The 18,129-nt window shown below is 38.4% G+C and overlaps 1 protein-coding gene across 8 annotated transcripts in view; it reads right to left on the bottom strand.

The window, feature by feature from the left end:
* The window catches only part of pias1b (protein inhibitor of activated STAT, 1b), a 152,735-nt gene that overhangs the window by 109,248 nt on the left and 25,358 nt on the right, over positions 1-18,129 (bottom strand). For 2 of the 8 annotated variants that reach the window (XM_087981416.1, XM_087981413.1), the window contains one exon: positions 6,651-6,773. The exons of the other annotated variants lie outside the window; for them this stretch is intronic. The gene's annotated coding sequence lies outside the window, so the exon portion shown is untranslated. Of the gene's footprint in view, positions 1-6,650; positions 6,774-18,129 lie in introns of those variants that run through there. 8 annotated transcript variants of the gene reach the window in all.

Raw genomic sequence — 18,129 nt, 5'->3', positions numbered from 1 at the left:
GTCTGCATAGGAACACCTTAATGTTGACCTTTTAGATAATCCTAATTGTTAAATTCTCACTAATCATCTACATTTAATTCATAGAATCCCTACAGTATAGAAACAGGCGATTGAGCCCAACAAGTCCACCAACCCTCTGAAGAGTAAGCCACCGAGACCTATTCCCCTACCCTATATTTCCCCTGACTAATGCACCCAACCTATACATCCCTGAGCACGATGGGAAATTTAGCATGGCCAGTTCACCTAACCTGCACATCTTTGGACTTTTAACACATTGGGACATATATTCCCTTGATACAAATTGTTGTATTTCGATGATTGGTGCATCGTTTATTTTCAAGTATGGTCTGTCACTGAGGTCCCAACTATTCCAGGAATCAAAGTAAAATTTATGCAAATCAACAAATCTGGCAATGAAAAAGGCTGAAGTGGAATCTCTAATTTGTAGTTTACAGCTAACGAGCCAAGAGATAAAGATTTCTTGGGTTAATTTAAACTGCATAAATCAGCTTTGAATTTGTGCGTTGCTGTGAATTTCACAGAGGTTTTGACAACAGTAAGGGTCATAGAGATGTACTTTAATAACATTTGCAGTTATCAAATTGCAGAGGCTGCAGTGAGATTACTGCACTATTCTGATTAACCAAAAGCCTTTTCAACCCGCACTATTCAAAAGAATTTGGATTTCTGCCCAAAATTAAAATAAAAATGCTGGCTCCAAGCCTCACGGAATGACTTTTGCAGTGAAACGGCAGAACTGTGTACATTTTTTGATGATGGAGCAAACCGCAGCATTAATAAAAATTCCAACATAAAATGCACAGCCGAACAGAAAACAGGGAATTTAATATTTGAAAATAAGCACAGCATCTTTTAGCCCAAGAACAATCAGGCATCTTTTAAAAAATAAACCACAAACAGGTCGCGGGTGAATAGAATTAGTCACCACAGTAAATGAATTTGAGACCAGCCTGATACGCTGATGGGTACTAGGCAGACTTATGCCCAGAGAATCTCTCACATCATTTGCAATCACAGTGGTGATTACCCAGTAGTGAGCGAGCACCCCTCCCATGGGAAATTTGATCCACAGCTTTTCTTCACTTTTTTTTAAGATGAGCAACATCTCCAAAGCAGTACTCCTAGTTTCAGTTTGGTCATAAACCACGGAAAGCTGCAAAGCTACAGCAATACATTTCTAAAACAGGAACAAAATAAAATAAAAGCTACTTTAAAAATTCTAAGTTTATATCAACAGTATCCTCCGTCACTCCGCACAGCAGCAACAAACTGCAAGCTTAAGAGGAAGATTATATGGAGCACAGCCATTTTCCATGACACAAATAGTTCCTGCATAATGTGGTCCAGATTAACTCTTGGTTATACAGGTCTTAAATAATTGTCATTTGATATTTTGCCTAGAATTTAATTTGATTCCACACACACAAAAATGGAACGTTAAAGAAATCACTAACCAAAGATACATTTATATTTTCAAAACTAGAGGCTTGCAATTTAACACAGATATTAGGGTTATATTCTAATTTTTGCTAAATTGCATGACTCAACTCACAAACACAGATGGCTAGGTGAATTTCATCAACTCCCACTCAATCTCAAATACTTCATTATTACATTTATTCCTTCTAATCAGATGTAACTTCTTCTATTCAGCCAACTCATCATGATTTAAGGTTTAGAAAGAAAATAGCAAGTATATCAATTTTAAAAAAAGCCACGCAAAACAACTTTGATTTTTATGAAAAAATTCTGCCATTGATTTAACACTGATTTCTCATCCATAAATGTCAATGGTCTGTTAATATTAATGTTACAACATTTGCACATACTCCAACTTAGTGGATTTGCAGCATTCCCTTTTCAGCAATTGCAGAGGTACCCCTTTAGAGTTTAAAATATAAACAGGTTAGGAGTTTACCATTCCAAATATGTAACAAGCTTCAGTTCATATACCAGTTTCCAATTTCTAACAAAATGAGTAAAATATTGCACAGCCAATCAAATTACATTTCCAAAAATTGTTTCCAGATCAATTCTGGGACTGCATATTCTTCCACACCCAAGTTAAATCAGCCAAGGAATACAAACCATTTTCTGATGCACATTATGGAATGTGTTAGAAAAGTCCATAAATGTTATAAAACAAAAGCATTGCTATCACTTAGAAGTGCTGTTACAATCTCACCAGCATTTTTTGAAACAAAATATTTGGGAATGCGCTGCAAGATCTCCTACTCCAAAACTAAAGAACATTTTCAGTTCTTTTGTAATATTAAAAGATCAAATGGGAATATCTCTCTGGTCATTAATGCAATATTAAAGGGTTAAACTGCACTGTCTTTGGACAGGGATGACAATCATGAAGAATGCGGATGACTATCCATTATAATTTACACTCGACCGCCATTTGCTATTACTGCCCTGCTATTGTCAAGTTAAATAGTAATTCAATCTCTTCCATCCAGAAATGCTTTCTGGCCAGAGGTATGTCGCACCTGCATTATCTTAGGGAATAAATAAGTCAGGAAATCATCTGCATAACAATTCCCCAGGACTAGGGCATTATCTCAGAGGATGATCTCATCCTACCATTGTACAGGGAGTAACATGCGACTGTGAGGGAGTGAGGGTTATCTTGAGTGGCATGTGACTGTGAGGGACTTGCCAGAGCATCTGCAGGCATGACCAACCGATCAGCATAAAAGGAGGTGTGTTTCTTTGTTCAAGGCCTCACTTTGAATCAACCTATGGGCGGCACGGTGGCACAGTTGTTAGCACTGCTGCCTCACTGGTTAGCACTGCTGCCTCACAGCGCCAGAGACCCGGGTTCAATTCCCACCTCAGGTGACTGACTGTGTGGAGTTTGCACATTCTCCCCATGTCTGCATGGGTTTCCTCCGGGTGTCCGGGTTTCCTCCCACAGTCCAAAGATGTGCAGGCCAGGTGAATTGGCCATGCTAAATTGCCCATAGTGTTCGGTGAAGGGGTAAATGTAGGGGTATGGGTGGGTTGCACTTCGGCGGGTTGGTGTGGACTTGTTGGGCCGAATGGCCTGTTTCCACACCATAAGTGTGGACATACTTCTGTGGTGGTGAAGCAAGTATTTGACAAGGCTAATATGGCCACGGAACGAAAATGTTAGACATTAAAAAGCTAAGGTTGTTCATGTTAACGTAACAAAGTATAACCTTATAACCTTGCCATCAACGCTGCTGGAGTAATGCACCTACTCAACAGAAACTTTACACAGCAGTTTCAACAGCTACCTGAAGCCTCAATTAGCCTTCAAATTAGTTGATTACTACTTGATATTTCTTCCAAAATCTCAACATCAACTTAACTGATTCAAAAAATTATGCAGAGGCAATTAGCATGTTTTGATAAATTACAGCACTAAAGCAATCCAACTGAGTATTCTATAATTTAACATTAAGTTCAAAAATTAATATGTGGATAAATTAACTAATCTCAGGTCAGCAGATGGGAGTTAATATATTCTAGTTACACTTAGTTCTCTGCACATTCATGCAGTATTTTGTATTTATTTTAATTTCATCTAAACAAATTTCCCTCAGTGTAACTTTGTTATAAAGTTTCAGAAATACTGTCATATGTTCAATTCCCATTCTTAAAAATGCATGACATTTGGAAGACATTTATTCCCCTTTTCAAAGTTCAACTGGTAATGAAGGATCAGATAAGTGCTTAGACGTCTACTTTAGATTACATGAGTTTTAAACTTCATTTTGGATAGCTTTATGCCTTTAAATGTAACTCCACAGTTGCTTTCAGAGCCTTCAATACCAGGTAGAAGGTAGTTTTCAGTCTGTCATGTCTCCGAATAGAATTATGTACCTGCAGCAAACAAATGCAACACTCTATAGAAAGGTGGGCCTCTGATTTTAACTTGGAGAAAAAAACACTGCTTTTTGGAAATGAACATTAGAAAAAGCAAAAGCCAGAAAAGGCCATCAACCTCTCTGCTGGCTAATGGCCTTCAACACATTAATGCCACTAATCACTCTACCTTTATCTGCTTCTTCTCCCCCACCCTCATCCTCAGCCTCCTGGTCCCAACAGATTTCAAATGCGTTGGGAGTCATCATCCAGGATAATTGTTCCTCAACCTCCAATGATAGTTTCTCTCCCTTCACATTTGCTGTTCCTGCAGTCAAAGATTCTGTCTCCGAGGATCAGCAAGAGCAGAAGGCAAGAAAACTGTGATTATAGGAGCTGGAACAGCAAACATGGGAGAGACAGAATCTGTGACTGAATGTGGCACTCAGATTCTCTCTCACTCATTTTTTAATTTCAATCATCTACTTTATTCATACAAATATCTTTATATACATAGTGACTTACACTCTCACATTGCTGTTCCTCTAATCAAACCAGTGCATTGTTTTCCCACATGCAACCATTCAGATATAATGTATGGCGGGGGGGGGGGGGGGAATTCTTCACTTTTTTTGCCACCATCTTTAATTTTTCACAGCCCAGTTGTGAACTTTCCATGGCAAATATGTCCATCATCACACTGAATTTTGAACTCTGACATTCCTTCTGCGATCTAAACCACATAACAATTAATGCAAAAAAGACAAAAATCATACAACACCAGGTTATCGTCCAACAGGTTTAATTAGAAGCACTAGCTTTCGGAGCGCTGCTCCTTCATCAGGTGGTTGTGGAGTACACAATTGTAAGACAGAATTTATAGCAAAAGTTTAGTGTGATGTAACTGAAATTATACATTGAAAAATACTTTAATTGGTTGTTAAGTCTCTCATCTGTTAGAATGACCATGTTAGTTTCTCTTTTTTCATATGTAAAAAAGACAAATACAAAAGAAGCATTTGACCGTACCAGCATTCTAATAATTACCCTGAAATAAACACTGCATCTGTGATTTTCCTTTTGCAAGCACCAACCTATCTGCTATCATGTAATTTAAAATTTAACATAGTCCAAATTCCTTTAAAACAAAATATTTCAAATTATCAGTGTTATTTAGAACAGTTGTACCTTTTAATCCTTTCTATAAAGACACCAATTACCTGATCACTGAAGCACAGATGCCAGCTATGCCTTAATACCCAATTCAAGACATTAATCAGCAAATCAAGATAATAATCATTAGCAAACTGTTGAGAGAGAAAAAAAGAGAGAGAAAAAAAAGAGAGAAAAAAATAGTCTCTCTCTCTTTCTCTCTCTGCATGTGCATGCACATGCCCCTGTCTGGGAGGACAGGCTCATCTTTGCCAAATCTGATCCTCATCACATCTGCATCCATAAATTTCTACAAGCCACTGAGCAGTTTTCCCTTCCAAGCACTGCAACATATGTACCTTCAAAGCTTTCTCAATGAAAATTTGTTAATAGCACAAAGCAGCAATCTAATCGAAGATCTTTTGCTCTTTATAGAATATTCACAGACTGTCTTTACCAACTGATTTAGCAAAGTAGTAATATTTGTGTTCAAATTGACATTTGCTGTGGAAGACTTTACAGATGAAAGACCAGATTATACCTATACTATTACTTGTTCAGCAGAGTACTTTGCCATTTTGTGAAGTCAGCAAAAAGAACACAACAATAATCCTGGTAACACTGTACAATTTACTTTTACATAATGTGTTTTTTTTTGACAGACCCACTAGAAATAATTTACTACTGAAACCTCCAAGGAGGTGAGAAAATATTTTAGAAAAGATATTAATCAAGTTCATCCCACTTCACTTGAATCAATGTATTTAGTTACCATGGGATGACAGGTGAGATCTCAGACTTGTACCAATTGTCCAATTCTCATTACTAGCAATGCTGGGAGAATGCAGAACAAATAGTTTGCAGAACTTAGTTTGAAGTTCAGCTAACAAAACAAAACTTATAAAAGTTCTGTAGTGCTTTCTGAACTATAAATGTAATGATTTTAAGTTTCAAATAATGCTCAAGAGAAACTGGAAAGATGGTATGAAAGATGTTACTCTCTTATTTCAAGGCATCACACAAAACTGCAAGGAACCTTTGGCCAAGAACAGAACAGGAAACACCAAACTTGAGTTTTAAAGTTGAACGCTCCAACAGAAAGGAAAGATGGGAGGACCAAAACACACTAAACTCCACAAAAACACAAGAATTTGGTTTGGCAAGTCTTGTTTCTGAACATTAAAAGTCATATTTGTAATTGCATGTAACTATTTCAAGCCTGGCTATCTCCTTGAAACGACTTGAACGATTCAATCTTCCCCAACCATAGAATCTCTAACTAACCACATAGCTTTTAACTACTGTTAAGCCCATTCTTTTGGCTATGCTGCAGTTTCGCTCAATTGCTGAAGAATAAACGCTTCTGTATCTAACTTAGGAACTCTTGATAAAAACAAGACATTGTGAAAGAAGGCTACAGTCAACTTGTACTTGATCTGAACTACAAATTACCAAAATGATTTATAACACTGATAACAGCAACAAAACTTCACCTCAAAGATTTCTGGGGAACGGGGTATCAGCAATGAAATAAGGGTAGAGAGAAAAGAAAATAAGTGGAGAAGTGTTTTTTAAACTGTCTGAAAAGGGAAAACTATAGAGACAAAATGCTTAATCTTTTCAAGAATGTGGCTTACATTAGCGGAGTTATTCAGTCTACGAGAATCCCCATGTTCCTTACAATTTTCTTTGAAGGGGGCAGATTACATTTGTTTGTCTGTGCCCAGTGCTTCAGACTAATGGCAACGGATTTATTGAAGCTGGTAAAAAGAAAAAAAAGACAAACCAATTTATTTTCCAGGACTGTATCTAGATGACGTTAAATAAAAATCATAACTTGGGGTTGAATTTTGTTTGCAAGCCCATTGGAAAAAAAACAAAAATAAAAAGAATTTAAATTTTTGTAACAAGTATTGGCAAAAATAATAGAATAATTAAGAATATTAAGGATTTACATATGAAACGATGGGCTGTGCATTAATGATTGACACAAACTCCATGCAGCTTTATCACATCCTAAAATTCTACATTTTCCCCTGACTCTATTGGGAAAGCATTTTTCAGAAAATTATATCCAAGTTTTGAGATAAGCTGACCATGCACAAATCTGTCTCATTTTGGTTTTGAAAAAAAAACTCTTCAAAACCATCAGTTAATTTTCCCTTCCTTACATGGGCTCCAGAATCTGCTAGCGAGCAGCTAGCCTCAAAATTGATCTCAGAAAGGTCTTTGTAAGGACTGGTGGTCTCAAAGAAAGTGGCTTCCATGCAGCTCCACCTCAAAAGAACCCTCTGTCATATATTATCTAGTATAATGCTGTAATCAAAAATGGCTTTAGCACTGCCGAAGACTTGCTAGCATTTATCAATGAGATTCAAACTATCAACAAATTTCAGATCTTTCAATATTTGTATCCCTGATTGGGAGTTGACTTAAACCTACTGCCAGGTTTATGCAAAATTACAAGAAAAACATATTTGCAGATAAACTTCTGATTCAATTTAATGGACAGATTTTTCTCCTTTCACAAGGATCTCTTCACTTCTTGAAGACACAAAATCATGCTGGGTAAGTTAGAAACAAAAACACCAACCAACCTCCAGTAACTTCCCAAGAGGTCAGTCTTCATAAGCAAACCCAATTGGGGGATTTTGCATGCAATTCAACATCCATCACATAGATAAATCCAATGCTGTCCTCACTTGCCATCCACAGGTAAGCAACCTCCAACTGAAATCAGTGGACAGTTATCAAAATGATGCATTGCTGAATTTTTAAAGGACAAGTTGGGCTGAAATGTCTCAAAATACTTATTCCCTTAGTCTAGCCCATTACTTGACCTTGCCAGCCTTTAGCCCGAGAATTGGCAAGTTAAATCCTGTTCTAACCTTCACTTCTTATTGAATCCATGCCACTTTTCTTCACTGAACCCAAATGCCAACATAAATCTCAGTCCCTCGAAGTTTCAGAACAGTTATCTGCAAACAACAGGCATCAAACTGTGGATTCTCTTGGGCTGTATTGCACAAAAACAGATATTATCTCAACTAGCAAAACAACCTTGCTTTTCTACACTATTAACAGCACAAAGTTTGAAATTCAGAACAAAGCCAGTTTCTTCGGCAAATAAGTTCCGGACTGAACATTTTGTATATGTAAAATAATAAATACAAACATTTGTAAAGTTTGTTTCTGAATCATTTTTACTGACTGAAAACAGGCAAAGACATAAAAAAGTTAACTGACAAATATTGAATATCAATTGCCAATTTATTAATGGCAAGGATAGTATTGTAAAAAAATGTAATACAGTTCTGATATTCATGAGAAGCTGGAGAGCAGCAATTTCCCAACCTACCGTGCTGCCACTAGTTATTCAGAGATCTATTTTAAGCTACCATAAAAAAAATCTGGAGTGCCTGCTCTGTTTTACAGTTGCCATTTCCATGACAACATGGAGTGAAACATGATTTTACAGCAAATGTACACTACACAGATTAAATCTGATATGGATCGAGAAAAACGAAGCTAGCTCAAATTTAAGTATTAAGCTTCTCCCTGCAGCTTGAAGAGATAGAGAAGGTTACCACATGCTTCACAGACTATTGCCTATCCTCACTGCTTCCACAAATCCTAAATATTTGCATTTATATAATAGCAAATGCCTATTGATCAGGGAACTTTCTGATATGCAACAGAAAACCAATGCAAAAGCCAAACCTAATCAAAGCTTGTGGGTGGCAATGAGCAGATAAAAAGTTAGGCAAAGCAAATGTGAGATGGCATGAACAAACAGTAAAAGGACAAAAATAAACGAATGACTTACAAAAAAAGGCAGAGACTCGAAGCAAATATTTGAACTGGACCACAACAAATTCAGGAACCACGTAAAATATGGAATGGGAATATTCATGGAGCTCTTGGTGCTCATTTCCATCATTACACCCTACCATATCTGGACAAGTACAATGCTGGACAATGAGGTCATTATGAGGACGATATCCTTAACCTCAAACATGGTGGAGCTCAGCATATGCAAAATAAAAGGCTATAATGCCTGCAAGTGTCATGAGTCAAAAATATAAAGATGACCATTATATATAAACCTTTGCAGATATTCCTGGGATGCAGATATCAAGTCAATTCTGTTAGTGCCAAATGATATTCAAGAACAATTGACTTTACAGGGAAGAAAAGAAGATTGACATTGACAATACCCCAGCATTAGGGCAACAGGACGGCTCAGTGGTTAGCACTGCTGCCTCACAGTGCCAGGGTCCCGTGTTCGATTCCCACCTTGGGTAACCATCTGTGTGCAGTTTGCACATTCTCCCTGTGTCTATGTGGGTTTCCTCCGGGTGCTCCAGTTTCCTCCTACAAGCCAAAGATGTGCAAGTCAGATGAATTGGCCATGCTACATTGCTCATAGCATTCAGGGGTGTGTAGATTAGATGCATTAGTCAGTTGTAAGTGTAGGGTAACAGGGTTGGGGAATGGGTCTGGTGGGTTACTCTTCAGAAGGTCGGGAAAATGGCCCGTTTCCATACTATAGGGATTCTATGATAGTACAAAGGACTGGTGCACCTGAGCTAATCATGCCTTTGCAGTATAGATGATAAAGGCATCTGAGAACATTAAAGATTTCCCAATGCAAATATAACTCCAATCAATTAAAAGGTAAAGTCACTACAGTACTTTCAGGTTAAAGGGCTGCTCTCTCATTAGGGAGATATGATTAGTGGTGATTTAACCTTGCTTCAAGTGTGGGAGAGGTTGAGAAGGAGAGCCCTTTGAATCCATGCTATTGGCACTACTCTGCATGACAAAACAGCCATCCAGCAATGAGCTAACCAATCCCCTTCTCCAAAAAGTCTCTTCCCAATCATCAGTAAAAGCCGTAACAGGTATCGTCAATACTTTCAAAAGCATGGATCGGAATTAAATGGTTCATTATGCTGGGTGGGCAATGAGCAAAATTTAAAATATGAAATTTTTGCATTCCCTAGCATAAAGTTTAATTTTGCACAGTTGCATTCACAACAGGCAATAACTGACAAGCATGCTGAGACCCACAATTCTGATATTCTGGTCTTAATATGAATAAATAAAATGATGCTTTGGGGAATACTGGTGAGTGGTTAGCTTTCAATGTCTACCCCTCACCACCACAGATTGGTACAATCATGATAAGCTGTAACCAATGCTGTCTTATCAGAGGAAGGCATCACAGACCATGAACAGTAATTTTTCTTGTAGGAGTTACTGAATTGCAATTCGGATCAGCACTTTCTATGCAACCTTTGTAGCCTAAAGTTAGGAATAGAAGCAAGGCATCACCATCCTTGCTAAATCCAATTAAATCAAAGACCCAAGTTCAGAATGTTTTTTTTAAAAACTCCTATTACTCAACATTAAATCAGGCAATTGATCTACAGTTAAACTATTGCCCTTTTCTTAAAGGCTAGTATAAGCCTTCTATATTCAAGATTTGAAATAAATGCATACCCTGCTCTAAGAAAATTGCCAAACAGCAAACATAGTCTCCTTCCTTTCCATTGTGAAACATTTCTGATCTAAACAAAAACATTTAAATTATCCCCATTGTTTATGCCCGTTGTGCTAACAGTCAAGTGTCAATTTTCCGTTATATACACAAGCGTAAAAATGATCAGCGGTTTTCCATTTCCATGCAGATTAAATTTCTAAATGAATCTAATGAGCAGCAGTAGAAATATTTATAAACTGGCTCCTACATGCAGAGTCTATAAAAATTTGGTCAAGTATAACATTGCCTGGCATACAGTTGGAAATTGGTGTTATCTGTTCCTTAAAGTGAAAAAGTTGAAATTGTTGTTGAATAGGTTCCAATAGGAAAAATGTAACTTGGGTGTCAGGAAGCATTGGTACACTCCAGGGTACTGAACAATAAGTCAACAAATCTAAGTTCCCACACAACATCCTGGGCTGTTTAAAAAGAGTAGCTGCACCAAATGATGTGTAACCGAGTCATATAAAACAAAGTATCAGGTTCAGTCTCACTTCGTGTGGAGTGAACCAATGTCAAGATATATAGCAACTAGATTTGCTAGTCTCGATGATTTTGGGTTAAAGAAGAAGTGGGGAAATATCAAGGTTCTGGCTCTTGAGCACAAGTTAGTGATTCTTAGATTAGATTAGATTAGATTAGATTTCCTACAGAATGAAACAGGCCCTTCAGCCCAACATGTGCACACTAACCCTCAGAACAGCAACCCACCCCAGACCTATTCCCCTACACTTACCCCTGACTAATGTGCCCAACACTATGGGCAATTTAGTATGACCAATTCACCTAACCTGCACATCTTTGGCCCATGGGAGGAAACCGGAACACCCGGAAGAAACCCAAGCAGACACAGGGAGAATGTGCAAACTCCACACGGACAGTCGCCCGAAGTGGGAATTGAACCCGGGTCTCTCTTGTAGATTGATTTTAAGGAGGCTTGATTATGGACAATGTCAAACCTCAAAGCCTGTTTAAATGTACACATTATTGGAGACCAATTGTCATATTCTTGGTGCCACCTCGTGGACCAACCAAACTGTCCCCAACCCCTCTACTGCTGTCTTCATTAAGATCAGCAACAAAAACAGAAATTTGTATATTATTTATTTGTGGGTTGGAGGGGAACTTGCAGGTAGTGGTACTCCCATGTATCTGTTGCCCTTGTCTTCTAGATGGAAGTGGTCATGGATTTGAAAGATGCCATCTAAGGATCTTTGGTTAATTTCTTCAGTGCATCTTGCAAATAGTACACAATGCTGCTACTTAACATTGGTGATGAAAGGATGTGGTGCCAAACGGGTTGTTTTATCCTAGATGGCATCAAGCTCCTGGAGTGTTGTTGAAGATGTACTCACCCAGGGAAGTGGGGAGCATTCCATTATACTTTTGACTTCTACCTAGTAGACTGTGGACAGGGGAGTCAGGAGTTTAGTTAATGGCTGCAGTATGGTGTGTTTAAGTGGCAAATCCAGTTGAATTTCAACTCAATGGTAACATTAAGGATGCTGATAGTGAGGGATTCGATGTGGTGGTGGTGGTTAGATTCACTCTTATTGGAGATGGTCACTGCCTGGCAGTTGTGTGGTGCAAATGTTAGTTGCCCCTTGTCAGCCCAAAAGTGGATATTGTCCAGAAATTCTTGTATTTGAAGGTGGACTGCTTCAGTATCTGAAGAGCCATGAATGGTAATGCTGTGCAATCAATCAGCGGACATCCTTATTTCTGACCTTATAATGGAAGGAAGTTATTGATGAAGCAGCTGAAGATGGCTGAGCCTCGGACACAACCCTGAGAAACTCCTGCAGAAATGTCGTGGAGCAGAGATGGCTGTCCTCCAACAACCACAGTCATCTTCCTACGTACAAGATATGATTCTAAACAGCAGAGAGTTTGCCCCCGATACTCATTGATTTGAGTTTTACTAGGGCCCCTGACGTGCACACAATTGAATGTGGCCTTGAAGTCAAGGTCTGTCATACTCACCTCACCTCTGGAATTCAATTATTTTGTCCATGTTTAAACCAAGGCTACAATGAGGTCAGGAACAGAGTGGCACTGGCAGAACCCAAACTGGATTTCAGGCTTTTTCTAAGCAGGTGCTACTCTATAGCATTTTACTCATGATCGAGGTTAGACTGATGGGGCGGTAATTAGCCGGGCTGGATTTGTCTCGCTTTTTGCCTATAGTACATACTTGGGCAATTTTCCACATTATTGGGTAGACTCCCTCAACACCTGCTGCAGACCTAGTCTAGCAGCAATGCCACTTGACCAGCTCAATCAATCAATAATGCTGTTGTTGAAACACTGTTGCTGATGGACATGAATCCCCTACTCAAAACACATTGTGCAGCCTTGCCACGCTCAGTCCTTCCTCCAAGTATTGTTCAACATGCATGAACTGTGGCAGATACAAAATGTAAATAAAAAAATGTTCACCTAATAAAGCAGACTTCAGTATGAGCACATTACTTGAGCATGCAGTATCTCACTGACATGAGGTAACTATCAAAGCACCAGTGCCAAAAGTGAATCGCACTAAACATCAACACAGCAGGGACAACACCGCGATCACTCCTAGAATCACTAAGTAGGGCCATGCACAATCCCAATCACCATCAAAATTAACCACGTACACAATATCATGAAAGTTAAATTATAGTCAACAATGTTAATAGCTTTGCAACCAGTCTGAACAAATTAAAGGAATTATATACACCACAGACGATTTGACATCTATAACTTTTTTAAAAAAGCAATTCTAAGGATATTTCTCTAATCATATGCAGCTGAGTGTCAGCCATACAGCATGCACCACAGAAAACCGACCCTTTAGTCCAACTCATCCATGCTAACCAAGCTACCCAAATCAAACTAGTCCCACTTGCTTGCATTTTGCCCATTTTCCTCTAAAGCTTTCCTATTCATGTACCTTATCAAATGTCTTTTAAGTATTGTAACTGTACCTGCATGTGCCACTTTCTCTGGCAGATTATTCCACATATGAACCACGCTCTGTGAAAAAGTTGCCCCTCAGATCCCTTCTAAATCTTTCTCCTCTCACCTTAAAAATATGCCCTCTATGTTTGAACTTCCCTACACTAAGGAAAAGACATTTGCTATTCACCTTATTTATGCCCCTCATGATTTTACAAACCTCTATAAACTCATCCCTTAACTTCCTACATTTGATGTAATTTCATTGTACTACTACTTCTTTGCCTGATTCATATTATAGCAAAAAAAGTAACAGCTGCTGGACTTTCATAAAATAATCCCACAAGTACATCCAGGGATTTAGTTACATATTGGATCACAAAAACATGCTGCTCACCATCTATGCCTAAAAATAAAGTGAAGTTAAGCAACTACCTTTTTCAATTAAGCAATCAGAATGATCAAAATCTGAGAGTTAATGAAATACTGTGCAGGCACTGCTCAGCAGTTCTACAAAGGTTACACAGATCAACCATGTAGTTTATTGTTGTACCGTGGGAATTTCTTGCAAAGTCCACAACACCAAGCCACTCATTATATTTCTATTGCAGTGTGTTTGTATCTCAGGTCCTCTGAAGGTTATTGCATCTCAAGAAAACCTGACATTCAGTCCAAATGCACTTCATAGCTCAACCAAAATATAAACTTCAAGGCCTGAAAATTAAATATTTGAATTAATTTTCTTACCTCAAAATCAATCTCACATCATCTTTATAATTTATAAAAAATCTCCCAAGCAAATTAGTAATATTTCACCTGTTGTATTTTGAAACATTTCAACACTTACAAAAGGTGCTGCAAATGTTAATGCACCACTAATAAGCAGCAAGCGGAAGAGACAGAGTTAAATAGAAAGGAAAGTGTCATTTGTATTCAAGGAGAGGATTTGAAACAGAGGTTAAAAAGTGTTATATGATTACCACCACAAAGCTAGAATAACTTTTAATTAGTTGATTTCAAATAACTCATTTAAGTGGTTAATCTTTTGCCCATATTACAAAATACCTCTGTTGTAAAAACTATAAAATAGGTGCCGGAGGTATTTGCAGTTACTACAAATTCAATTTCAGCAGCACAAAGCTAAAATGTTCTTAACACTGCAACTCGCATTTTGTATGAAAAATGCAATTCACAAAAGGTAAGTTTAAGCTCATGGAACATATCCTGATTTTTTTCAACTTCATCACAGATGTAAACATTATACCTCAAACACAAATTGGTAAATTTCAACGAAGTGCAGTACACAGCTAGTGTATAGTCAAAGAAAGAACAGTTTGTGGTTTGCCGAAGATGAGAATTTTGATTTTGGAATTTTTTTAAAAATTGGACATAGAATTAATTGAGTTTTAAAATAACAAAATTATTAGGTTGTTTTGTTTAGAATGCTGTTGATTATTTTAGAATGTCATGGATCTCACTTGCTGTGGCAGAATTTGTTGCAAATGTCAACATGTGAGCTGAGATTTCAATGTAGGATTTTGGATGCAAATTGGACTGAAACATCCTCCATGAGATGGAAGCTCTTAATCAAAAGATTCCGTTTTTAACTGTGATTACAAATCATCAATTAGACGAGAAAAGGCCTCAGAAGAAATGCGTCATTGTATAATGTTAAGCTAATACAGTATAGCAGACTATATCAGTACAGTACAAGTACTACTGATTGCCATTTTTACTTGTATCTTTGTTCAAGACTCCCCTCTCCAAAAAGAGTCATCTTCTTCTCTTATTAGATCGTAATTCTCTGCTACTGTAAAGTGATTTCCCATCCATGTTTCTTTTCCTGTACATTAAAAGGTGGTTATTTCATCCTGAACGACACTTCTCAGCACAGTACTGAGAATATGCAGGCAGGGAACGAGTTAAGTTCTGAATTTTGTGAAAGATGAGGATCAGCTGAGCATGACTCAGATCAGATCAGAACTTACAGTTAACAATGGGGAGCTGGAGTCAAGGATAATGGGTTAACAGGATAGAAAAGCAGTCATTATGTAGAGCCATTTGACAATTTTGGAAGCATTCAGCATGCAGGGTCAGTTAACAAGGGGAAACATATCCATTGTATGAATCCAGTTAACAAGGTTAAGAACAATCATTGTATAACAGTAAAGTGCTTGGTTTCTGCTATTGATATTCGTTGATTATAACGATCAACCAATTAATATGTATGTTGCCATATCTGGATGCGCCTCCCTGTAAAATGACTATATAGTTCATTGAGAAACTGCTATTCCAGAGAAGACCGTGAACTCATGTCTCTGTGCACATGGGGCGATCGTTCGCTCTCCCTCCAGGGCCTGGAATAAAGATGAAGGAGTAAAACTCTTCTGTGTCTGAGCGCCTTGCTCTGACTGAGGGGAAACGGAATGACAATACACATCAGGTCAGGATCTTGATGGAATAAGAGATGAAAAATGGTTCCTTGCAATCCATCAATACTTCGCATAGGCACTCCAATGCCACAGACTCAGCTACTTTATTGATCTGAGATAATGAGCTCAAAACTACTAGAGTTTTGTGGAAATTAATTGCATAAAAATCATGCCACTTAAGACAGTGGACCATCTACGGAAATAAAACAAGATATGGAGCAAATAGTTGATAATTAAATCTTGTAATTCCATTTCAATCTAATGCTCATTTCATGCTCTCCTGACGACACCTACTAGGGATCTTGATAGAGAACAGTTTCATTGGCACTGGCTACGTTAAGAGGTTTAGATGCTTTTCGTCATTATCTCACCTCTTTCTTGATTGTCTTCAACATCTCAAGACAGGAGTAACTGTTTTGTATATCCAGCATCAGCCTAAACTTCTGCAAACTGTCCCAAACTGAAAACAAAAACCTACTTTCCAAGATAAACACAAAGGATTTCTGGAATCTCCTATTCAAAGCCTAACACATTATTTACTTTGTTCACTTAAACTGCTCCAATACAAACAAAACCCTATTATATCCAGTCTATAACACTGCTTTAAAATAAATCACTATGGCTACAGAAATACTCAAAATATTAGGCAAAAACCCTTTTCAGCCATACAGATCAAAACCCATAAGTCACTAACTCACTTAATATCACCTAGTGTTCTCTCTTGGTTTGAACAAAGCATAATAGTTGTGCAAATTATTTCTACAAATGTGCAAAAAAAAAAGCACCTCATACAATTATAGACAGGTGTGTGTAATAACAGGGAAAAATACCAGTTGTTGAAGATGCGAGAAACTAAAGTTAGTAAATGCATCATATTGAGTGTACCAAGTTCTAAAAGAAATCTTAATTCAATCCATTAACCTGCCTCATTCAGATCCACGTATAATTATTATTTATTGAAAGGAAATTGCTACATGAAAGAACATAGGAAATAACAGGAGGAGAAGGTCATTCAGACCCCAGAGCCTGCTCTGCCAATCAATTAGATCACCGCTGATTTCCTACCTGAACACTATTTTCCCATACGGTCCTATATCCCTTTAATGTCTTCAATATCTAGAATTCTATCAATCTATCGTGAACCTCAAATGATTAAACTCTCAGTCCTGTGGGGTAAAAATACCAAAAGATTTACCACTGAGCAAATAAATTCCTCATCTCAGTCCTAAATGATTACCCCGTTATACTGAGACTGTGTTACCTGGTTCAAGACTCACTAGGCAGGGAAAATATCTAGTTTGATCTAGCCTGTCAAGGTCTTTAAGAATTTTGTACATTTCAATAAGATCACTTTTTATTTTTCCAAACTCTAGAAAATACAGGCAGGACTGCTGCAATTGCTCATACCCTGCCAGCCCAGCAATCAGTCTGATGAATCTTCTTTGTACACCCCTATGGCAAGTACACCCTTCCTTAGCTCCTATCAAAATCTCCTTGAAGACACTTTACACCCATCTCACATATCTTGAAGAGATCAGTAAACCGGGAATTTAAGATACTGGTCTTCATATCCAAATGGAGAAAGTGAGGACTGCAGATGCTGGAGATCAGAACTGAAAATGTGTTGCTGGAAAAGCGCAGCAGGTCAGGCAGCATCCAAGGAACAGGAGAATCGACGTTTCGGGCATAAGCCCTTCTTCAGGAATGAGGAAAGTGTGTCCAGCAGGCTAAGATAAAAGGTAGGGAGGAGGGAGGGACTTGGGGGAGGGGCGTTGGAATTGCGATAGGTGGAGGGAGATCAAGGTGAGGGCAGAGAGGTCAGGAAGAAGATTGCAGGTTAGGAAGGCGGTGCTGAGTTCGAGGGATTTGACTGAGACAAGGTGGGGGGAGGGGAAATGAGGAAACTGGAGAAATCTGAGTTCATCCCTTGTGGTTGGAGGGTTCCGAGGCAGTAGATGAGACGCTCTTCCTCCAGCCGTCGTGTTGCCATGGCTTGGCGATGGAGGAGTCCAAGGACCTGCATGTCCTTGGTGGAGTGGAAGGGGGAGTTAAAGTGTTGGGCTACGGGGTGGTTGGGTTGGTTGGTCCGGGTGTCCCAGAGGTGTTCTCTGAAACGTTCCGCAAGTCGGCGGCCTGTCTCCCCAATATAGAGGAGGCCACATCGGGTGCAGCGGATGCAATAGATGATGTGTGTGGAGGTGC

This window comes from Chiloscyllium plagiosum, unplaced genomic scaffold (assembly GCF_037043375.1).
Source record: "Chiloscyllium plagiosum isolate Xiang-an unplaced genomic scaffold, Cpla_swu_hap1 HiC_scaffold_39, whole genome shotgun sequence".
Lineage (NCBI taxonomy): Eukaryota > Metazoa > Chordata > Chondrichthyes > Orectolobiformes > Hemiscylliidae > Chiloscyllium > Chiloscyllium plagiosum.
Note: the sequence above shows the minus strand (reverse complement) of the source record. Positions and strands in the feature narration are given on the sequence as shown.